Genomic DNA, 25,764 nt, shown 5'->3' with positions numbered 1-25,764 from the left:
CAAGCTACATTTATAGAATTCTTGCTATGAGCCAGGCACTGCTAAACATTTTACTTTCAGCTAATCTTAACAACTATCCATTCGATATAGCAACTTTTAACTGCCTGACTTCCCCACCACCACCACCCCCCGCCCCCCACCAAAAAAATGGGCTAGTAAATGGTAAGGGCCAGGATATGAAGACAGGCAGCCTGGCGCCAGCGAGTTCAGCCCAGAATGCGATGCCCTGGTCCACCACCTGGGATAGTGCGTAAATGTAGTTTTTAAGCCCCTCAGAAACACCAAAGGCAATAAAATTGTTATCTCTCAACATACAAATGTTACAGCAGGCATTTGTAAGTCCCTGCTGCATACAATAATATAACAAGCAAGATCTTGAATGTTCGCAGGCGTTGTTCTAAGAATGCGATGTGCATTATCTCATTTAACCTCACACCTTATGGAGTAATAATATCCCCAATTTTAGAGGAGAAACTGAGGCTTCAGTTGGGTATATAACTTGCCCACAGTCCCACGGTTAGAGACTGAGATAGAAATTCTCCCCTGTTGTGATAAGGGAAATAGTAAAATGCTCAAGTGACTTGAAGAAGTAAGAAATAACACACGGGTGAAGGAATAAGAAAAATGCCCAAAGAAGTTGCATTGAACTGAAATTTAAAGGATGAGTAGGTTGGCAGAAGAGGGCATTTCAGGCTGAAGGCAGAACGCCAGAGTGGGAGGGGTGTCGGAAGGAGAGAGAGAGAGAGACCACTCATGTTAGGCGCTCAAAGAATTGTTGAATAAATGAATTGGTGCATGCATGAATGTATGAATGAATCCGTAGGGACTGCAAAAGCATGGTGATAGTGGTAATTGAAGGGAGGATAACAGAAGAGACATTGTAAAGGCAGACTCTTCAGGACTTAGCCACTGACTGGGATTTTGGTGAAAGGGTACCATTGGGAGAGAATGTTTAGACTGGGACAAGTTGGGTCTGAAATGGCAGGCATGCATTTTGAAACGCTCCTCAAAGAATGGGAAATGGCATCTGGAATTTGGAAATAAGGTCGTGGTACACACCTGTCAATTAACCTAGTTGCTAGTATTGCAAAGAATTAATTTTAGAAAAAAAAAATATTAAAACTTTGAAAATACTTTTGGGCCATGCAAAATTGCACAATGCTACCTTTCCGTATAAAAGGGTTACTTATTGAAGAGGAGAAGAAGGTCAAGAGAGACAAAGTAAAACAATAAATTGGTAGCAAAAATACTGCCTCGTTTCAAGAGAAGGTTCAGTGTTTGCACATGTTAAATAGCTGTCTTCTATGAGGTAGTTTTGAGATTATATACCAAACAAAGGAGATTTTGCAAAGATGAGCTGTGACCAAGCCAATTAGTACCTTTCCTTTTAATGTTGATGTTCTGGGAAACTGATTTACATTGAAGAGAAACTTGAGGTAATGTTCTGGGAATGTGAGATGGAAATTTCCAGTCTGTCAAAGTCTTTAAGAGAATTATGGAAGTTGCACCTGGAATTTGGTTATTAGTGTGACCTCTTTCAAACCCCCCAAATATATAGGAAGGCTTTTTGTTTTGTTTTGTTTTCGTTTTAAATGCTTAAAATTCTTTACATGATCTACTAGAAAAAGAAAAAAAAAAAAAGATGATGATTCATTCAAAAGTAATATGTTCATTCATCATCAAGTGGATGGAGCCATTTTCCAGCCGGTAGCTCTTCTTAAATAACTCACCACCCTACAGTCTAAGTAAGAACCATGTCCACAATGGTTAGGATACAAAGGAAAATGAGAACAAGTGGGAACTTTTAGCAAAGTTAAGCTGTCAGTTGATACAGACTGGGGAGCTTTGATCCTGTCATGATGTGAAAGCTTCAGATGTTAATGGTGACTATGTAAAACAGTCCAGTATGGAAGCATCTAAGATAAAATTCTTGTAAATTTTTGGCCAGGAACCTAAAAGTTGCTTCAGTCTGTGGCTGCAATTTTTGTGCCAAATAAGAAGGCACTTTGCTGGCTCTTTTTTTATGGAAGGGCCAAATGAGATAGATTGGAAATATGTACTTTGAACAGCTAGGCAGAGTCTCAGGAAGTTTGCCAAACAAGATTTCCAAATAAAATGTTTGGGAAAGAAAACAGGGATGGACTTTGCAGATGCTGGATGAGTTCCACCAGCCATCTGTGCAAAAGTTACTTGGTATCACATCAGCTGAGAGCTATGAAGTGGCACAAAACTATCAGCAATAACTTTATTGTTAAATGGGTCCACTTATTTACCAGGCAACCCTCTCTTTATCAAGATAAAGTACCTGAATGTAGCTGCATTTCCTGTGAGGAATAATAACAATGACCAAAATTATTTAAACATAAAGGAATTTTAGAAACTGAACTATTACCTCAGTGCTAATGCATTAGCAGTCAAAGAAGGCAGATTAATTTACTTACGGTGAGCTAAGTGCATTCTTGGCTCACAAAGGGGAATCATTTGCTCACTTAAGCCAGAGATCCCATTTTTGACGGCAAATGTCACTGCCTGGATTTCCCTTTGACAGTCTGGCAACCCCGCACCCCTGTTACAGTATCCATTTATTTGTCTTATTTTCAGCCAGATTAATCCATTCTGTTTTGACAAGAAGACTGATGGGTAATTGATAACTGTGATAGACACAAACAGAAGAGTTGGATGCTGAATAATTCAGCACTTTTCAGTATCAATAAGAGAACAGGTTGAAGAATTTGTGTCTCTATTTACACTTAAACTAAACTAAGTCAGCCCAGACATTTATGCTGCCAGTCTATCAGAAAACCAAACAGTGTACATTCGGTTTCCACCCGACAAAATGTTTTATAAGCTTGTAACAATATGTGTGAAGCTGCCAGAATAATAAATAGGTACAGCAGCCCATGCATGCTAATGTTATGTTGTAAGCAGTTTTGTTGACAAGTGCTAATACTTCTTTCATACTATCATCAAAAGCAGCTAATACAACAGCCATTATTTGCTGGCTTTCCAAGCAAGACATGATGGATTGTGACCTTAATATGGGTTAGCCGAGTTTTGAAAGTTAAACAACTTGCAATAAATCATAGAATTATTACAATGCAGTTTAATTGGTTAAGGACTGTTTAGTTCCTAAACAGGGTGAAAAATTTCTGTTTCGGCACTTTTAATTTGCAAAGTGCATTTTCATTATGAATGGCACTTTAATATTCTGCTCTTTTGTCATGCAAAATATGCAACACACAGGCAATCTATTAATTGGACAAAAATGCATTGCAAGCGTAAATTATCCTTTATATCATCACTTGTGAGTTTTTACATCTCTTAAATGTGTTGAATGGAACATAGTTAAAGATTATACAACTTGCAGGCTACTTCTGAAATTTAAGTCAAGCTTCAAGATGATTTTAATGACTTAATTTTTGGCAAAATAAAGTAATTAAGTATTCATAAATATAAAGGGCAATTTAAAGAGTTACTGCTTCCTTAAAGCATAGGTGCATATGTTTTTTGATTCAGTAGTCTCAGGAAACAGACAGCAGCACAGGTTCATGTTGATATGTCCTGAGAAATGGAACCCACCCTCATGCATATACTTCTTTTTTTTTGCTACAGTATAATTTCTAGAGCAGAAATTTCCATTGGCAAATGTATAGAAAAAAGGTGAGTAAGGCTGCAGCACAGCTCAGCATCACTGAATAGCCACCTCCATATGCTTCGGTTCAATGATGTGCCTTTGCACAGGGCTATTTATTGCACAGAAGCGGTAACAAAATACTTTGTACTAGGAATGTTGATAGGACATATGCTCAGTTTTAAGGATGCCAGATCTCTCAATGTGTTCCTGTAAGACTGCCTTAAAATGCATGCAACCTATTCATTTCCACACAACTCTGAGCCCATTTCTTATATTTCTTGACACCTGGGCAGACCTTTTAAAAACTTAAAGCTTCCACTGACTTCAAACATTATCCACAGGTCGGCCCAGCCGAAGCAGGGATACTTTTGTGTTGCCGCTCCAAGTCTCCTTCAAAGATATCAACTGTCAGCAATGCAAACTGAAAGTTAAAAGTGTGCTTCAGATAGGCATTCCATTCATTTTTCCTAGAGTAAAAAGGTGTTAATGTGAGAATGTGCATTCTGTCATTTTAAAAGAATAACTAAAGAACAGTTTTTTCCATTGAAATCATTCACAAAAGCAATACATTAAAATAAACTGTCTAGAACTTAAAGAAAGGTGAAAACCAAAAGTTTGCAAATTGAGAAAAATTGTTCGTCTTTATGTTATACAGTAGCACAGGAGTGCTTCAGGTTTTTAGAAATTTCGTTCTCAAAAAAGACAAATATAGTTATAGAATATTAATATTATTACGTTAATGTTGATAATTTCCCCTCCTATTTAAATGCCATGCTTACCTACCCTATGCAGTTTCTCTGCATCAGAAAACGAGATGAAGAAGAGGAGATGGGGCAGTGAGAGAGAGAGAGAGAGAGAGGGAGAGTGAGTCAGGGAGAGATTGCTGCTATATTCAGTTGATCGTGCTTTTTGCTGTCACTCATGATGAAGTGCTACGGTTAGAGTATACTGCCCAATAAGTAATAATATAATTATTATTTTTTATTTTATTTAATTTTATTTATTTATTTATTTATTTATGACTGTGTTGAGTCTTCGTTTCTGTGCGAGGGCTTTCTCTAGTTGCAGCAAGTGGGGACCACTCTTCATCGCGGCGCGCGGGCCTCCCACCATCGCGGCCTCTCTTGTTGCGGAGCACGGGCTCCAGACGCGCAGGCTCAGCAACTGTGGCTCACGGGCCCAGTTGCTCCGTGGCATGTGGGATCTTCCCAGACCAGGGCTCGAACCCGCGTCCCCTGCATTGGCAGGCAGACTCTCAACCACTGCGCCACCAGGGAAGCCCTATAATTATTTTTATTATCACTAAGTATCACAAAATACTCAATTTTAACAATGATTTAATGTCTGAACTCTATTTTATGACTTGTATGGATAAGAAAATTTTATCAGAGACATAACTATTATTTAGAAAATATAGGTGGGGCTTCCCTGGTGGCACAGTGGTTGAGAATCTGCCTGCTAATGCAGGGGACACGGGTTCGAGCCCTGGCCTGGGAAGATCCCACATGCCGCGGAGCAACTGGGCCCGTGAGCCACAATTACTGAGCCTGCGCGTCTGGAGCCTGTGCTCCGCAACAAGAGAGGCCGCCATAGTGAGAGGCCTGCGCACCGCGATGAAGAGTGGCCCCCGCTTGCCACAACTAGAGAAAGCCCCCGCACGAAACGAAGACCCAACACAGCCAAAAATAAATAAATAAATAAAATTTAAAAAAAAGAAAATATAGGTGAATATAACCAAAACTCTAATTTATAAAGCCAATATGAAGTTGGGGCACTTTTCAAAGTCATAAATTAATAGACTAAATCTATGTTCTATGTAAGGATTAGAAGTTTTCCTGAAAACTCAGATACATAAAAGTACAATGACTATAAACTTAATCGTTTGTTAATATAATTTTTTTAGTTATCACTTTCATCTAATTTTTCACCATACTTTACTATGAAAAATTACAACTGTACAGAAAAGTTGAAATAATTTTACACTAAATACCCATATACCCATCACTTCGATTCTGCTATTTTACTATACTTGCCTTTGCATCTATCTATCCATCTATCTTTCTGCCCATCCATCAATCCATCTTATTTTTTGATTCATTTCAAAATATGTTGCAGCCATTGGTATACGTCTTCCTAAACACTACAGTATGCATATCATTAGAGTGCAAATATTGTTTACTTTCTTTTCTTTTTTCTTTTGAAGGTAAATTTGCACACAGTGACATGTTCATATTTTAAGTGTAGCATTTGATGATTTTCAACAAACTTTTGGTTAGCTCCAGTCACGTTGATGAACTCTATTAGATGTTGACATGGAATGAGGTTCAGTGAATATAGAAGACTCAAAAGCCTTGTTTTCATACCTGCTCAAGTATATTCTGTTTTGGTAGGATGGGTAGTTTATATAATAGGCCTCCATCAACAACTACTATACTATTGGGACTTCCCTGGTGGCGCAGTGGATAAGACTCTGCCCTCCCAATGCAGGGGGCCCGGGTTCCATTCCTGGTCCAGGAACTAGATCCCACATGCCGCAATGAAGAGTTCGCATGGCACAACTAAGGAGCCCACATGCCACAACTAAGACATCACACCATCAAATTAATTTTTAAAAAAATTACTATCTGTTGTATACCTGTCAGGTACAAAGCATTTCGCTAAATGCTATGGAAAGCACAAAGGAGTCCTAAGACACAGAGGCCAAGATATGGAGTCCCTCAAAGAGCATTTGGTAAAATTGTGTGCTGCACACCTAACGTGGAGTAATACAAGACTGCATCTATTTATAGGCAAGTCAGTAAGAGAGGAACTTTTGGGGAATTTAGAGGAAGGAGGTAAGAATATCCTGGCGTGTCCCCTGACTCCATTCCCACAGCATCCAATCCATCAGCAACCAGAGTGACTATTTAAAAAGTAAATCAGATCCTGTCACTCTCCTTGCTTAAAACCCCTCAATGACTTTCCAGCATACTTAGGAAAACTACAAACTCCTGCGAGGTCCCGTGTGATCTGGCTTCCCTCCCATCTCTGGCCCCATCTCTTCTCACCCCCCACATCCTCCTTGCCAGCCTTCCTTTCCTCACGTACACCAAGCTCACACCCACACCACAACCTTTTCACTTGCTCCCCTCTTTCCCTGGAGTACTCCTCCTCCCACTCTTCAAACAGCTGATCCTTCTCATCATTCAGGTCTCAGGTCCAGCGTCCCCGCTGAAAGGTCTTCTCTGCTGAAAGAAAACTATACAGACTCCTACAACCACCCTGCCCCAAGTCAAAAAATCTCCGATGAAGGAGGAGACTTTGCTTGGCTTGCCACAGTAACATAGGAAGTGAGTTTAGAAAGTTTGTGGAGAAGATTATTAGAGCAACATCTGAATGAAATTAGCAATCAGCTAGGAATGAAGAGTCAAAACAATGAAAAGGAAGTATAGATAGGACTCAGTGAACATAAATATGTGGCTGGAAAGGCAAGACTCTAAGAGAACTCCAAGATATTCAAGCTTAAAAACTAGAAGGAATAGAAACTCTAGGAGAAAAGACCAATATTGATATTAGACTCTTCTTGGAATATTTATCATACAACATTTTTATACAGGCAAGAGAGAAATAAATGACTCAGGAAATTTACTTTTGTACTGTAAACAAGCAGGAAAATTTTACAAGCCTACCTACAACTTTTTGCGACAATGAAAGTAATAACATAAATGAGATCAGAAAAAAAAAAAAACCCTCAAACTATTCTTTCCCCTGAGTGGACTATATTAATTACTGTATTAGTTATTATTTGTAAGTCTGATGTAATTATTTGACCATTTAAAACTAAATTTAGAAATATATAAAAATCAGATTTGCAGTAAGAAAATGAGTGTGGCAACACCTGGTGGTGGGTCAAGGACATTTGAGATTTTATATTTGAATATCCTGAAGGTTTGCAATGCATGGGACCTTCCTAGTCTTTGAGGACGTAGGTGACGTCTATGTTAGGCAGTGTTTCTTTCAACCTTGACTCCTTTTTTTTTTAATTGAAGTATAGTTGATTTACAATATCGTGTTATTTTCAGGTATACAGCACAGTGATTCAGTTACATATATATACATACATATATATATATATATTTCTTTTCAGATTCCATGTATACATATATATATATACAGAGAGAGAGAGAGATTCCTTTTCAGATTCTTTTCCCTTACAGGTTGTTACATAACATTGAACAGAGTTCCCTGTGCCATACAGTAGGTCCTTGTTGGTTATCTGTTTTATATATAGTAGTGTGTATATGTTAATCCCAAACTCCTAATTTATCCCTCCACCTTATTTCCCCTATGGTAACCATAAGTTTCTTTTCTATGTCTGTGAGTCTGTTTCTGTTTTGTAAATAAGTTCATTTGTATCATTTTTGTTTAGATTCCACATATAAGCGATACCATATGATATTTGTCTTTCTCTGTCTAACTTACTTCACTTAGTATGATAATCTCTATGTCCATCCATGTTGCTGCAACTGGCATTATTTCATTCTTTTTTACAGCTGAGTATTATTCCATTGTATATATATACCACATCTTCTTTATCCATTCCTCTGTCAATGGACATTTAAGTTGCTTCCGTGTCTTGACTATTGTAAATAGTGCTGCAATGAACATTGGGGTGCATATATCTTTTTGAATTATGGTTTTCTCTGGATTTGACTCCTTTTTTTTTATTATACAGCATTTTTTTCTTTAGTGTGTCCATTATATCAAGAACACATCTACAGGGTAGTCTCCTGGAAGGCTTTTCAGTGTTCTCCCATTTATGAAACTCTACCTTTTAAACCTTGAATATTTTAAACCTTGAATACTTTTGTATAATTTAACTTGGAACAGCTTTTATATATATTATATAATTGTATCTTCACAGTAATTTGTGAGCTAGACAATTCCCTTATATAAAGATGAAGAAACTGAGGCTCAGTGGTTCTAGTCCTCCAAGTTCTCAGCTTAGCTTAATAAATAGTAGCTATTACTTTTGTTTCTTGCGAGCTGAGACAAAGCATGATCACTGCAGCAAATTACTGAAATCGTCATATTCCTCTGCTTCCTCTTCCCACCCCACCTGCTGCAACCCCTCTACCCCCAACCCATTCAGTATTTCATCAACCCTATAACTATTGTGAAAAATTATATTCAGTCTTGGGGTGAGTAACGTTCAGACTTTTTTTTTTAAATAGATCTTTCAAAAAATGTTACCAGCCTGCTGACATCTTCATAACAATTAGGGATCCTTGAGGTGTCAAATTGACTAATGCACAAACACTCAAAGAGGGTCAATATCAAGGAATGAGAGAAAAACTTAAATACCTATCTTGTGTTTTCATAGGTGTAACCTACTGCCTTGAAAAGGCCATTTCAATCTCAAATTTCTATTACTGTGTATCATCCAAAAACATTGTTCAGTAATGCCTCATCGCTATCCAAGGGTTGTCCCACTATTTCTCAGGGAACCATGTCAATGTGAATTACAGTACATGCTACTTAGATATGGAAGAAATAAGTTTAAACTTCTGAAGGAAGACATTGGATCTTTTCAAAGCTGTTGTTAAATGCTATGAAAGAGAGTAATCATAACACACTAATTTGTAGATTCCCTCTTCTTATGTTCCTTGTTCTTGCTTCTTCTATGGCCTTAGGCAGAATTCTGCCATTTATCAAAATCACTTCTGTGTCCAAAATCCCATTCTTCAGTATTGAAAATATACAATTTTCAAAGTTAAAATAATATAATTTTCTCTGCATACAAACCTTGTCTACTATCTGTTAATATATTTTTAAAATATTCTGTTACACCTTGATCCCTAATTACTTTATGCAGAAAGGCAGATGAATTTATTACAATACGGAAAAAATCTTTTACTGTTTGTGAGTTATGCAAGGATCAAGTCCAAAGCAAGAAATAGATCTGTATGAAATGTTTCATTGCAATTATTGAATCTCTCACAACTTTTTAGTAAACTGCCACTCCATTACTCTTTATTCCCCAAGGATGAAAAGAATGCACTTTATTTTTTGGCAAAATAAATAAACACCCTGAGTTGGTAGAAATATCAATTACAAGAGTGTCTACCCTAAAAGTCACATTTATTTTGTTTGTTATTGCAAGTTATTAAAAGGCTTCCAGGCATGCATATAAAACCTGAAAAACAACATTTGACTCTATCATATTAAATTAAAATTTCTCCATAAAAAAGTAAACCCAAGTAGTTTATCAGTTAGGGAATGCCATGCTGCCTCAGAAGTCAATACAAATAAGACTTTATTAAAACATAACTAAAATAAAGTTCCACCAGAACCCTCAATGGGAATTGTTTCGCTTCAGATTCAAATATAGAAAGTAAAAACACATCAGCTGGCCTCAATTTTCTTAAAGTAACAAGGGAAGAAAAGAAAAATCCCATGGCCAACAACTAGAATTACACTTGAGAAAGAAAATATGGCCTCAAAAAGTGTATGTGAAACATAACTGCACTTCAAGTTAGACAAGTTTCTGCTTTCAAAGCAGACAATTCATACTCTCTGGTTTTGCCAAGTATTTGCCCTAGTGCTAAGTTTCTTTGATCATTTGTCTAATACTTAATGAATGTACCTTCTTAAGTCAATCCCTGCAATTCTGTGTAGCTGCCATGAGTTGGCGGTCCAGCTCATTTTCTTTTGTCTTTATTCTTTATTGATTGTCATATCATTAAATATTCTTTTCATGATAGTTCTCTATTTTTCCCCCTGAAGCAACTCACATGCTCACTTGCACAAAATTCAAAGGATATAGGCAAATTTTGACAATCAGGCTGTAGTATAAATAAGATAGGCTTCAAGATCCACACAGTTCCTGGCATATTAGCTGTAACCCTTCCCATCTCTAACCAGATAAATGAATGTTAGCACACTCCATCTGAAAGTTGATGTTCTCCATTATCATGTTAAATGGCTACAAAATATTTCATGGACTGGATGTCTCAAATTTATTATATGAATAATCTGTCATTGGACATTTGCCTGGTCTCTTAATATTTTATTTAAATAGTGTCATGATAAAAATTCTTAAGCTCTTTGAACATCCAACCAGATGTAATGATTAGAATGTTAATACTTTTAATGTTAATATTAGAATATTAATACTTTTAATATTAATACTAGAATATTAACACTTTTGATATATAAACCAAAAATCAGCAATAGTTTTCAAAGAGTTGCCTAGCAAAGTAATTTTCCAGATAGTTAGATAAATAAAATTATTCTATCATTATCTCCAGCCTTACTACTTCCTTGTGTACCCAGTGAACTACAGAAAGCAAAGTAATACAAATGGTTTTTTAATTGTTTGTTTAGCTGTTAAAAGAAATAGCCCTCTTACTAAACAGTATGCAGTCTTTCATGCTGTCTCCCAAATAGGAAAGACATAGAATTACTTCTGCAAGCACAAAAAGGGAGCTCTGCATTTATGTTGATGAGTATTTAAGGAGACCCTAATACGCTGCCAACGTAAACTTATGCTGGTATTTAGATGAGAAATGGGCCTATACGAAACAGTTTCTTGCAGCACAAAGATGTACCTTGAGGCCTGACTGAGCCACATACAACACAGGTTAGTGTTAATGACTTCTGTAGGCTGAAGAAAGCAAAGTAACTGTAAGTCCAGGCAACTCTGCAGAGCAGTATCCTCCATGTGGTGACCTAGCAACCAAGGCCGCTTCTGTCTTTGAATCTGCCATTTCAGCATACAGCTTCTTTTGTTGCCATGGCGATAGCAAATAGGTATAGGGTGTCCTCCTACTGGCAATTAAGTGCTTTGACACACAGTAAATCTGTTCACAGTCCATTGGCCAGAACTAGTCACATGGTTCTAACTGAAAAGAAACACATGCACTATTTAGCAAGCATGACTGTCACCATCACAGACTTCTAAGGTCACTTATCATCTAGTTTTTTTTTTTTTCTTTCCCCAGTTTTTGTCATGGTTATTCTGAAAATCTGGATGTTTGATAAAACAAACTTTTATAATAATTTTTTATTATAAAAGTTAAGTTGTAACCCCATTAGGGGAAAAAAGCAAATAAAGTAAATTGAAAAGTTTTAATGAAGATGAAGTACACGATGGTTACATGTCCTGGTCAAAGTGGAAGCAGTGTGCTTTCCTCTGGCAACAATTTCAGCATTTCCTAGATTTATAATTTTCTCTTCTTGTCCTCTGAATCCCAGAAGTAGCTTCTATTTCTAAAGACCTTTTTTTTCTTACTCTTACATTTATGCATATACGTCTTGCTTTCCATGCTTGAATCTAATAGAACTGTTTATGTCACACAGAGTTGGTATGTTCAACTTTCTTCATTTAGGAGATTAGGCAACTTTAAGGCTTTGCACACTGAAGGTATTCAATAAATGTACGTAGAAAATTTGATTATGTATAGCACACATATGTTAAGGCTATTGCCTAAGAAAAATTTAAGTAGAAAAGATCTCACCTTCTAAGGAAAGACACTTGTGTCTCATACAATAATGAGTAGGGCCAAGAGTCAGGTAAAGGCACAGGAGGCAGACAAAGTGTGATCCTGGCTTACAGACAGAAAGGTCCAGGGCCTCCCTAGGAGATAATGGGGGAAGGGGCTGCCTCTTGAAGGAAGGAAGTGGAATTTGGGCTTTTCTCCCAGGAAAGGGAGATTTAGCCATCAACAGGACTCAAGTGAGTGTCCACAAAGAGGCATGATCCATGTCAAAATACATCTTTGGACATCCAGGTTCCCACGTTAACATGTTTACTGTTTGCCCTTAGTCATCGTTAGGTCTTCCTGCTTTGCAGCTCTTCTTTAAGAATATTGTAAATTACCTACTCCTATGTAGTCAGTGTAACTAATCCTTAGTAATTATCAAAACCATTAATAGTCATCACTTCATGGTCCAATTGCCCTTCTTTAGTCTACATTAATTGATGTAGGGAATCACGGGGCCTGTGCTGGTAGGGAAAGATTTTAATGCTATTTAAAGAAAACTTAAAAAGTATTCCCTCTGACAGAAATTTGCATTCTGATAATACTTTATTTGTATCTTTTTTAAATGTCATGACAAGAAATGGATTTGATTTTGGAGAAGAATCATTTTGAATAATTAATCATGAATTACAATTAGCAGAAAATAATTATAGGTTGCACATAAGCTCTTTAGAATGCAAAGGACAGAGTAAAAGACTATCAGAAAAATAATACCACCTGATAGATGTTGAGATGAATCCAAAAGAAGGCTTTTCTTTAAATCAGTCTTTAGCTAAGGCATTTCAAATACCTCCCGTTAGAAAACAATCATGTTTCTGCAAGACAAAAATTATTAGCAAGCATATGTTGTTGGTTAGAGAATATTTAGTGTAATAACTAAAGAAGACATTTTTTTTTTAAAGGTTTGCATTTTTTTAAAAATTTATTTATTTATGGTTGTGTTGGGTCTTCGTTTCTGTGCGAGGGCTTTCTCTAGTTGCGACAAGTGGGGGCCACTCTTCATCGCGGTGCGCGGGCCTTCTCACCATTGCAGCCTCTTTTGTTGTGGAGCACAGGCTCCAGACGCACAGGCTCAGTAATTATGGCTCGCGGGCCCAGTTGCTCCGTGGCATGTGGGATCTTCCCAGACCAGGGCTCGAACCCGTGTCCCCTGCATTGGCAGGCAGAGTCTCAACCACTGCGCCACCAGGGAAGCCCCAAGAAGACATCTTTAATGCTTCCTAAAAAAGAAAATATAGTCTCACCTGTTCCTTTCATAATACTTTCTGGCTCAAAAGAACAATCTTAGATAGTCTCAGCATAGTTGTGCATTGTAGGAATGCTTACAAAACTGTATGCAGAGTCTTGCATATTAATTTCACTTGGAGAATGTCTGTCAATGATTGACATGATAGAGTTGCATTTATGGCTCCTGTCTCTTCAGAGGAGCTCAATGGAACAGGACCTGTGGCAAACTGATGAGAAAAGGTAACAGAGAGAGAGAATATTCCATTTGCAATCAGTTTCTATAAGGACTCTCAGCAGGACCCAGCTCACAAGGGAGCACAGTCCGCTCAAAGCACATTTTTTAGCTAAAAGCGTCCAGGTGTGGGACTGAGGAGACATAGGCCCCCAGACATGGCACCACAAATAATTAGCTAGTCCCTAACTAACTCTCTGACTTGAACAAGTTTCCTTGTGCCTGTTTACCTGATTATTTAGTATTAATAGAACCCTTCTCACAGGATTGTAACACAGTGAAAATGAAATCTGAGATTAACTTTTCAAAGTTAAAAGCAACAACAGCAAATCATGATAAAGTATTATTTGGTCAGAATACAGTTTTAATATATTTGATTTTTACCAATAAAAACATATTGGCAATGCTAGAAATAAGGAGTATCTGATGTATGGTTGAAAAAGCATAACATTTTAATATAAACATCATAGAGGAAAACAAATAAAATGCCTTATGCCTTATCACATTGAGGAGTGCTTTTATGATTATGGAAGCTAATTATGCAAGAGTGCATCTTTCCAAAGAAATACAAAATGGCATTCCAGTCATTGGTCACGAATGGTCCCTTAGTACATTTCACTGTGATTTTCCAGGTTAGGTTCCAATTTAAGAATAACATTCTTGCTCTTTGAATCTCTGCTTTATTTCAACAACACCTTCCTGCTACCAGCTAGAAAGCTGTTTTTCCTGATTGTTCAAAATAATAAATGGGATCAAGGCTTACGCATTGAATAAATAAATGGTCCCACCTGCTCAAAAAAACCACAGGACCCTTCCATCCTGTCATTATACCATCCTGTCCCCCTCTTCTTGTCTTCCTTTCTTACCTGATATATTAAATGCAATATTATCTTCAGTGACTTGCCATTAAAACATATGTCGGTTGCCTGGGAGAAGAGAGAAAGGCCCAAGAATCTTCTTCATTCTTCTCCCATTAGTTATCAGCATGGATTCTTCTATCTGATTAGCTAAAACAGTTAGCTTTGCAGTGTAGGCCAGTTGCCCTTGTTTGACTAGGATTTCAGGAGAACTTGGCTAGTGGTTGTAATAAGTGACTTATAAGGTTCCTTTCAACCTTAAAATATTTTATTACAAGTAGTCTTACGTAGTCTGGAGATGGCTTGAGAGAAAAAGGAAGAGCGATTGCTAAAATTGAAGAAGTGAGATCATTAAGGAGAATAAACACACTTCAGTTTTGGTTGGACCTAGTAGGTAAAGGCATGGGTGAGAAAAATGGACCCTGATATAATAACTAATGAGCCACATACATCCTAATTTCCCAACCCTTATATCTATTTCTTTCTGAGCAGGGGAAGTGGATTTCAGCAAAAAAAAGACAAGGTTCTTCGGGGAGGAGGGGAAAGAAAGGAGACTGTGTATTTGTTCCTTCAGTGATAGGAGGAACTTACCAAAGAATAAGGAGGTAGATGCCTCATTCCTAGGAACTACTTAGATTTTCCATGACCTTGAAATCTTAAATGCTCAGGCCTCTTGGAGACAGAATGGGCAGAATGGCTGGAGAGGAAGCAAAGCTTATAATGTTTTTCCCTCCCTTTGTCCACTGGGCCTTCCTCCCTGGTTTTCAGGAACCTCCTTCTCTCAGAATGTTCCCTCATCTGGCCTCTTGAGGACTCTGGCCCAGGAGCATATCTTGCATTTGCCTTGACTGAAGGCCTCTTAACTCAGACCTAGCTGAGGGCCCTAATGCACATATTTTCATGTCTGATTTCACAAAAGTAATCTTTACAGGCATGGTTTGGTGGAACTTGTAGCTCATCTGTAAGGACATGGAAATACACACCATTTACTTATTGTCAGTGGGTTGCATGGGAATGAGTTGTCATATGGCAACTCCTAGGGGAGGCCAAGGAAGGGGCAGATTCCTGGTCCTGGTCACTAGGTGGAGCAGTCACTCTAAACTTTAGCTCCTTCTGGAATCTTGACAGGCTCCACCCCTGGGGCCACAAGGGATAACACCTGGTAGTCTGCAGAGGGAAGGACATTATCAAAACCCTCTCCTGAAGATCAGCTAGGGGCTTTGTGACCACCCAGAGGGGTGGGATAGGGAGGATGGGAGGGAGATGCAAGAGGGAGGAGATTTGGGGATATATGTATATGTAGAGCTGATTCACTTTGTTATAAAGCAGAAACTAACACACCATTGTAAAGTAATTATACTCCAATAAAAATTAAAAAACAAAAACCAAAACCCCTCTCCTGATGGGATTAAAACCGAACACTTAATTATCTTGGAAGAGAGGAAATGAATGATAAGAATTCTAATAACTTGGTTTGAATTTATTTAATTACAAAATCAGTGAAACAATCAAATTTGAAGGGGCACATAAAACTTCACAAAAATAGATCAATGGTTAGTGAGGAGTCTGAATTATAGATCTTCCTAATGCATATATGTTTCCAGGTAGAAGAGTCTGTTTTAATATTTAAAATAGGTTAATATTAATAGTTTTCATTCCCATATTTAAAGGCTTAAGACTTTTAGTGCTGTTTATCCTCTTAAATTGGCTAACCACGTACAGAAAATGTAAAAAAGAAATGGATCAAATTATTTATTACAAATTCTTAATTAATAGAATTTGAATCAAGATTCACAGGATTTGGTTTAGTTAGTTGTCTCTTCTTATATAAGGTTACTACATTCAATTCTGTGACTATGGTATATATTTTTGTAATCTATTCATATAGCTTGATTTTTTTAAAAGAAAACTTTTTCTTTATAGCTCATGATCTAAGTAATGTAATATTTACAATCTATTTCAGATATATCATTACTAAAAATTGTTTTTGCACTAGATTCATTGCATCCAATTAAAGAACTGTTTATAAAGTACTTGGTATGTATAAAAGCTTAACAGTAGCCAGTGCAAAAGCACAAAGATGTTTAGGAGATAAGTATATAAATAATGAGAGCCCAAAGCTTAACTTAGAAATTGTCATAAAAACAAAAAATCTATGGGTTAAAGGCAGAGGAATCATATCCAGTTGGAAAATAAGAAATAAGCTCACTGAGAACAGGTAATCTCATGGAGGCCTTGACTCATGGGTGGGATTTCAGCAGATGACACTGGGAAGAAATATGCTGTGGGGAGGAAGGAGCATAAATTAGGGTTTAGAGGCAAGATACGCGGGGTAAATTCTTGGAGGAAGCACTCCAATTTAACTGTAGCACAGGATCAACTCTATGGTATGTCGGCAATCTCTCTTTTCCTCAGAACTCTTCTGGAATGTTGATTTTGCAGTTTGGTTTAGTTCAACAGCCATTCCTTGAATGCTCACTAAGTGACAAGCACTGTGCCAAAGCAGGGGAATAAAAGATGAAAGGTACACACACTCTTTGCCCTCAGATCACTTACGGTGGGGCAAATCCTTTCAAGTTTTAGAGTTACTAGAGATATGCTTGGAATGCTGGTGGATGCAGAGGAGCCGCAACTAAAGCAGGCTGGTTGGAACTCAGTCTCGGTGGATGAGTAGGAGTTAGGGGAAAAACAGAAGCAAAGGTGTTCAAGGCACAGAGGAGAAAAGCATGAAAAAAGCAAAAGGTGAGAAACAGCATTTGAGTTTGGGAAACTACAGATAGTCCAGGATTCCAGAACAGTCATTCAGGTAGTTTAGGGAGTATCATTACTGCTTCGGTCCTTTTGGGTTTTGTATGTTTGTTTGGTTTTTGATGTGATACTGAGGTGGGAATATAGTTTTATGGCTTCCATTATAGGTCCACACCCTTCACCTAAAGACTCTGGAGATACTAACGTTGTTCCATTCCAGAATACAGATGTATTTATGTTAGTGTTATATTATTATTATACCACATGATGATTTTGTAACCAAACTGCATATATTCAATGTTCTATGAATTTCATTACTTTGACTCAATGAGCCCCATGGTCATATATTATTGGGCAATATACCCAAGGTTATAAGAGAGCCCAACAATGAGACATTTGCAAATTGCTACCTTCTTTTTTGATAAGAAAATCTACTGCTTTATAAGTGTTTTCTGATTATAATTCATACAACCCCTTTAGTATCATGTACTTTCCGTCCCATATATGTTCTTATGTCCTCAGTACCAACATCTTAAAACACCATGATAGATTTTGTTGTCCTCCCTCCTTTTCATTTTTTTTTTTTTTAACCAAACACTGATATCTGAATATATAAAGAGCAAAAGTGTTCTTCCTAGACTATAGTTCTGTCTTCTCTATCCCTGTCTAATAACTCTCTCTGAAATAAGTTTTAAGAAAGTAAGATTTAAAAAGTCAAGACTGTCATTTTAAAATATAAGCTTAACTACAGTTTGGGTATGTATAACTAAATATGCTCTTCAGCGGGCCACTACTTCAGCCTATGATGATCCTGAGTATAAACAGCATATGTGACATTAGGGAATTCATTCCCTGCCTGGTTTTGTGAATCACTGTGGAAGCTAACCTTCATGACTCCTCATCTGTGGAGGAAGCTACTGTGTACAAAAGATGTGACATCAGACACCACTGAGAATGTACATTTGTTAAGAGTGAAGCTTTTATTCTCCTGTGAAGTTCTCTGATTACACTATTTATTTCAATTTTAAGGCAATTTAAAAATGACATATAAGTCACTTGAAACTGTCTATACTCAACAAAAAAAAATGGAAAATTAAAAGATGGGAATAATTTTTTTTATAGAAATCCATTTTTAATTTATTTATTTTATTTTTGGCTGCGTTGGGTCTTCATTGCTGCGCACAGGCTTACTCTAGTTGTGTGGAGCGGGGGCTACTCTTTGTTGCGGTGCGCGGGCTTCTCATCGCGGTGGCTTCTCTTGTTGCAGAGCACGGGCTCTAGGCACACGGGCTCAGTAGTTGTGGTTCGTGGGCTCTAGAGCACTGGCTCAGTAGTTGTGGCACATGGCTTAGTTGCTCTGCGGCATGTGGGATCTTCCCAGACCAGGGCTCAAACCCGTGTCCCCTGCATTGGCAGGCAGATTCTTGACCACTGCATCACCAGGGAAGCCTGAGATGGGAATAATGTAAGTTTCAAAGGTTTCCTTCAGTTATCTAGATTTTTGAGATCTGAAATGTTTGAATAACTGCCTCATATTCACCTTCTACATGTACATACAGTAAAATAGGGGGAGAAAGCCTTTGAAATGTTCATATTTTCCTCATGTCAACATTAATATGTCACAATATTTTTTGTTTTATGAGACTCATTTCCAGTTGATGCAGAATTTTAAAGTGAAGATAATCACAATAATTAAGGAGTAAATGTGTAAATGAGGGCCTGATTCAAGTTATTTAATTAACATAGATTCATGAAAATTTGGCAACTAGAGGATTAAAATATGGATTTTAATCTAATCTCTTTCTGTACTTTTCCATTCTCCTAAACTATCACCAAAGAGAGGGCAATAGCAGAGAATTACAAATGAGTAAAAAAAAATCAGCAAGCTATTTCCTGTTCCTTTGTGGCTGTCTAGTCTAATACGGGCATACCTTGTTTTATTGCACTTTGCAGATATTAAGTTTTTTACACATTGAAGGTTTGTGGCAACCCCGTGTTGAGCAAGTCTATCGGCACCATTTTCCAAACAGCATTTGCTCACTTCGTGTCTCTGTGTCACATTTTGGTAATTCTCACAACATTTCAAACTTTATTATTATTATATTTGTTATGGTGATCTGCAATCAGTGATCTTTGATGTTACTATTGTAATTGTTTTCGGGCACCACAAATCACGCCCATGTAAGGCAGCAAACTTAATTGATAAATGTGTGTGTGTTCTGACTGCTCTATCAGGCGTTCCCCCATCTCTCTCGCTCTCCTTGGGCCTCCCTATTCCCTGAGATACAACAGTATTGAAATTAGGCCAGTTAATAACCCTATAATGGACTCTAAGTGTTCAAGTGAAAGAAAGTCACATATCTCTCACTTTAAATCAAAAGCTAGAAATGATTACAGTTATTGAGGAAGCAGAGATAGGCTGAAAACTAGGCCTCTTGCACCAGTTAGGCAAGTTGTGAATGCAAACGAAAAGTGCTTGAAGGAAATTAAAAATGCTACTCCAGTGAACACACTAATGATAAGAGAGCAAAACAGCCTTATTGCCGATATGAAGACAGCTTTAGTGATTTGGATAGAAGATCAAACCAGCCAAATTTCCTTAAGCCAAAGCCTAATCCAGAATGAGGCCCTAACTCTCTTCAATTCTATGAAGGCTGCAAGAGGTGAGGAAGCTGCAGAAGCAAAGTATGAACCTAGCAGAGGTTGCTTCATGAGGTTGATGGGAAGATGCCATCTTCACAACATCAAAGTGTGAGGTGAAACAGCAAGTGCTGATGTAGAAGCTGCAGCAAGTTATCCAAAGATCTAACTAAGATAATGAATGAAGGTGGCTGCACTAAACAACAGACTTTCAGTGTAGATGAAATAGCCTTCTGTTGGAAGAAGATGCCGTGTAGGGCTTTCATAGCCAGAGAGGATAAGCCAATGCTTGGCTTCAAAACTTCAAAGGACAGGCTGACTCTCTTGTTAGGGGCTAATAATGCAGCTGGTGACTTGAAGTTGAAGCCAGTGCTCATTTACCATCTCAAAAATCCTAGGGCCCATAAGAATTATGCTAAATCTACTCTACCTGTGCTCTATAAATGCAGCAAAAGAGCCTGGGTGACAGCACATCTGTTGACAACACGGTTTACTGCATATTTTAAGCCCACTGTTGAGACCTTCTTTTTCTTTTCCTTTTTTTTTTTTTGCCACGCCACGCAGCATTTGGGATCTTAGTTCCCCAACCAGGGATCGAACCCATGCCCCCTGCAGTGGCAGCATGGAGTCCTAACCACTGGACCGCCAGGGAATTCCCTGTTGAGACTGTCTGTTTAGAAGAAAAGATTCTTTTCAAAATATTTGCGTTCATTGACAATGCACCTGGTCACCCAAGAACACTGATTGAGATGTACAGTGAGATTAATGTTGTTTTCATGTCTGCTGACACAACATCTATTCTGCAGCCCACGGATCAAGGAGTAATTTCAACTTTCAACTTTTTTTAAAAAATTTATTTATTATTTATTTTTGGCTGCGTTGGGTCTTCATTGCTGCACACAGGCTTTCTCTCGTTGTGGCAAGCGGGAGCTACTCTTCGTTGCAGTGTGCAGGCTTCTCATTGCAGTGGCTTCTCTTGTTGCGGAGCATGGGCTCTAGGCACGCAGGCTTCAGTAGTTGTGGCACACCGGCTCAGTAGTTGTGGGTCGTGGGCTCTAGAGCACAGGCTCAGTAATTGTGGCACACGGGTTTAGTTGCTCTGTGGCATGTGGGATCTTCCCGGACCAGGGCTCAAACCCATGTCCCCTGCATTAGTAGGCAGATTCTTAACCACTGCGCCACCAGGGAAGTCCTCAAGTCTTATCATATTAAGAAATACATTTCATAAGGCCATAGGTGCCATAGGTAGTGATTCCTCTGATGAATCTAGGCAAAGTAAATTGAAAACCTTCTGGAAAGGATTCACCATTCTAGATGCCATTAAGAACATTCTTGACTCATGGGAAGAGGTCAGAATATCAACATTAACAGGAGTTTGGAAGAAGTTGATTGCAAACCTCATGGATGACTTGGAGTTGTTCAAGATCTCAGTGGAAGAAGTAACTGCAGATGTGGTAGAAAGAGCAAGAGAACTAGAATTAGAAGTGGAGGCTGAAGACGTGACTTATTTGCTGCAATCTCATGATAATACTTTAATGGATGAGGACTTGTTTCTTATGGATGAGCAAAGAAAGTGGTTTCTTGAGATGGAATCTACTCCTGGTGAAGACGCCGTGGAGATTGTTGAAATGACAACAAGGGAAACCGAAACATTTGTTTGACTCATTTTATTGTGATATTCGCTTTATTGCTGTGGTCCAGAAACAAACCTGCAATATCTCTGAGGTATGCCTGTACTCCTGCATAGGGAAGTTCTTAGCGAAAACCTGTGTGAATCTTTTCTATGAAGAGGAAGTGAGGAGGTGGAGAAAAATGGCTTACCTCCCCAAATACAGCCCCAAGTGGTGTTGACATTGATCTGCTCAGGACAGACCGAGCCCTTTAGTGTGAACGGGAGCACAGGGTCCTCCAGAACCAGGCAGTCTCTGCTTTTTATCTCCTACTACCACAAATGAATGGCTTTGTTCCCCTGACCAGTGTTAAAAGCTAAGTGTAAAGGCCTAAACAGCAGCAACTAAACAGATCTTCTACTCCAGCTGCATGGAACTGGCTCCACCAACATTTCTCTCAGCATGTCTTTCAGATAGACCTCCTCCTCTAGTCCCAGAGTCTCCAACTGAATTTCCAGATTCAAGCCTAAATGCCTTCAATTTGCTTCCAGAGTTATCTCCCACAAATATTGCTTTTACTACATTCTTATCTTACTCTCTGTTCCTTACAGTTAAAATCAATACCTACTTAGGGTAAAATGAGCCAGCTGATCTGTAATTCCAAGCTGACAGAATAATGTTAAGGTGATATACTGGGGGTCCTGGACCAGCCTAAACAAAGCATGATGGGAGAGTCTCTTTTGGATGGGATGAACTGACTTGTCTTCCCTAAGTACACCAAAATCACAACAGAGGAGCCCAGTATGGGGTTGGGAAGAGGCAGTGAGATAGCGAATTCTGGTTTGGACGTTGAATATGAAGTGGTAGGAGTTCATTTGGGTGGAAGTAGCTAGAGTTGTAAGTATGGATTTGGAGCTTATCAGGGAGGTCTGGGTTGTGAGAGTCCTCAGGGATGTTTACAGGAGGTGAAGACAGGGAGAAGCAGAGGAAGAGCTATGGGGACTGATCAGGTAGAGAGGAAGACAACTAGGTAAGAAGAGTGCAAGGAAGCAAGGGGAGAGAGAGTTTCATGAAAGAATGAGCATTCATCAGTTCAAATGCCAGAGACACCAAGTTAGATTAGGACTAAAAAGTGTTCATTGAATTGGGCCAGGTAGATTACTGTGACCACTAGAAAATGCATTCAGCAGTAAAGCCCACCCTTTTCAAGAAGCTTGTTAGAGGAGGAAAGAGGTCTGGGCAGTAAGTAGTGGGAGATAAGGCAGAGACCCATAAAAGGTAACGAATAAAGCAATAACTAGAATGATATAATCAAATGTATTTTAGGAAGATTAACCAGGGAAAATTAAAAGAGAAATACAGAAAGCAAGTAGACTAGTTAGGTAAATGAGATTAGCAATAATAAAAATAGAAGGGACTTTAATTCCTAAATCTTTTGGTCTTCATCTCATATTTAGCTCCAGACAAAAACATACCTACGTTCTCTGTCAATATTTCAGCTTATCATTTTTTTAAAAATATTTGACTCTTCACAACCCTCACACTAAGTCTAAGGTCAAATCTTCTTTGTTCTTTGCTGCCTTTTCTTCATTCCACAGCCAGTGGTGTTTCCTTCACCCTGCTAGGCTGATTGCATTGGCCTCTCCTCTGGCCTGTGTGAAATGTACCTGGTGGATGAACATTTCTGCTTCATGTGCACTAGGTCCACTTTCTTACCACTTGCATTAACTCCTGCTCTCCTTTGGTAATAAATTCAGATTCCCACTCTGCCCTTCTCTCCTCTTGATTGCCATTTTTGATCCTTTTCCCTTTCCTTCTCTGTCATTCCATCTTGCCTTCTGATTCCCTGAATATTTGTCACCCAATGCTTTCTACAGCTTGAAAAGTTGCCTTTCTGGAGCTAAGCTCTCCCTTTCTGTTCCCTTATTCTTTGAAATTGTTTGCCTGTTGTATTTCATTAATGAATTCCTAAACAGAAAAAAGCAAATTAATGTCACTTTAACATTTTTATTTAGATTACCCTCATCTTGAACAAATATTAGATTTCATGCATATAATTCAAAATATTTTAACGATTTTTCTGTGTCAAAACTCAAGCTAGGGGGCTTCCCTGGTGGCGCAGTGGTTGAGAATCTGCCTGCCAATGCAGGGGACACGGGTTCGAGCCCTGGCCTGGGAAGATCCCACATGCCACGGAGCAACTGGGCCCGTGAGCCACAATTACTGAGCCTGCGCGTCTGGAGCCTGTGCTCTGCAACAAGAGAGGCCGCGATAGTGAGAGGCCCGCGCACCGCGATGAAGAGTGGTCCCCACTTGCCGCACTAGAGAAAGCCCTCGCACAGAAACGGAGACCCAACACAGCCATAAATAAATAAATAAATAAAATAATTTTAAAAAACAAAACAAAACAAAACAAAAAAAAACTCAAGCTAGGCCCTCACATAAACATAGGGGACAGAGTTTGACTAGGGATTATTATTTGAAGGGTGTCCTAAAGCTCAGTAGCTTGTCACAGTTGGCTCAAGTATTTACTGTTAACTTTCAATCGAACTGAGGCATTTTAACTCCTAGAATGCTAATATAATTCCTTAAGCCACTAGGAGCCATTAGGACATCAGCCAGTGTTAATGTTTGCAAAGGAGAGGAGGAAGAAGAAATAAGGTTTGATTAAGGCAAGGGTAGAGATGGCCCAGGACCAAGGCCCATTTCTCCATTTCTCAGAGTGCAAGCCCTGAGGCAATGAGAGTGGAGGGCTCTGCTAAGCTCAGCAGAAGCACTTGGGACATCTAATTAGGGGAAGGGGCTGGAGGAGGGGGCAGTGATGCTAATCAGGAAAGGATGTTGAAGTGAGAGGAGGCCAAAGTGAAAATGAACTTCTCTTATATCATAGGTTTGCCTCAATGAATAAGACTCTATTTTGAAGGATTTCTTTTCTTTTTTTTGAGGATTTAATTTCCATTTCTTTTCCAATATGTCCATGATTACTTAATAAAGGAAGGAAGGGTCTGATCTTTAAAGAGCCCCTCTTTCTCATGCGTCACATTAGTTGCAGGGAAAACTATAGGAGACATGGTTCATTTGTTTACTCATTCACTCATTTATGCATATAGTCATTCATTCATTTAAAAAAATTTCAGGGCTTCCCTGGTGGCGCAGTGGTTGAGAGTCTGCCTGCCAATGCAGGGGACGCGGGTTCAAGCCCTGGTCTGGGAAGATCCCACATGCCGCAGAGCGGCTGGGCCCGTGAGCCACAACTACTGAGCCTGCGCGTCTGGAGCCTGTGCTCCGCAACAAGAGAGGCCGCGACAGTGAGAGGCCCGTGCACCGCGATGAAGAGTGGACCCTGCTTGCCACAACTAGAGAAAGCCCTCGCACAGAAATGAAGACCCAACACAGCCATAAATAAATAAATAAATAAATAAAAATTAAAAAAAAAAAAATTTCAATGAGAGTGTGATATATATGTGCTAGTACTTTGTACTATGTTATACAAAGTGCTATGTAATTTGTATAACGAGATAGACACAGTTCCTGTTCCTCCTGGAGTTTGAAGCGGTATGTGTAGACAGCTAGAAAGGCACTTACAGTCCACGATCAGAGAAGTACAGGTGCTTCTCGAGATACAGAGGCAAGAAAGTCAATCCAGATTAGGAGCAATAGCAAAGACTTCATAGCAGGAATGACATTTTAAACTTTTTTTTTTAAATTTTTAATTTAATTTAATTTATTTATTTATTTATGGCTGTGCTGGGTCTTCGTTTCTGTGCGAGGGCTTTCTCTAGTTGTGGCAAGCGGGGGCTACTCTTCATCGCGGTGCGCGGGTCTCTCACTATTGCGGCCTCTCTTGTTGCGGAGCACAGGCTCCAGGCGCGCAGGCTCAGTAGTTGTGGCTCACGGGCCCAGCTGCTCCGTGGCATGTGGGATCTTCCCAGACCAGGGCTCGAACCCGTGTCCCCTGCATTGGCAGGCAGACTCTCAACCACCACGCCACCAGGGAAGCCCGGAATGACATTTTAGAATTAAAAGAATAGGAATTGGCCAGACAGAGGTGGAGGGAAGGGCAGGGACGTGAAGGCAGAGAAGCAAAATAATATTCCAAACTGGAAAACACTTGTAGCCCTGGAGGGAAGAAAGAACATTGTACTTTCACATGTGTTAACAAAGTTGTATATGGCTGGAAAGCAGAGTTTAAGGGTTAAGAAGGTGAAAGACAAGTCTGGGTCCCCATCATAAAGAACTTTTGTGTGCTGTGCAAAGATTTCTATTTATCCTGAGGACTATGGGAGAGTCATTG

General features: G+C 38.9%; 1 protein-coding gene and 1 long non-coding RNA gene across 2 annotated transcripts in view; both read left to right on the top strand.

The window, feature by feature from the left end:
• Positions 1–25,764, top strand: part of KIAA0825 — a 366,826-nt gene that overhangs the window by 314,557 nt on the left and 26,505 nt on the right. The gene's annotated exons all lie outside the window — the stretch shown is intronic.
• Positions 4,923–20,294, top strand: LOC309622606. The gene is made up of 2 exons (XR_014241022.1): positions 4,923–5,051; positions 5,359–20,294. It is a non-coding gene; the product is annotated as an uncharacterized lncRNA (long non-coding RNA).

The sequence above is a fragment of the Balaenoptera borealis genome, assembly GCF_965194805.1.
Source record: "Balaenoptera borealis genome assembly, chromosome: 2".
Taxonomy (NCBI): domain Eukaryota; kingdom Metazoa; phylum Chordata; class Mammalia; order Artiodactyla; family Balaenopteridae; genus Balaenoptera; species Balaenoptera borealis.
The sequence above is the reverse complement of the archived record's forward strand: the minus strand, read 5'-3'. Positions and strand labels throughout refer to the sequence as shown.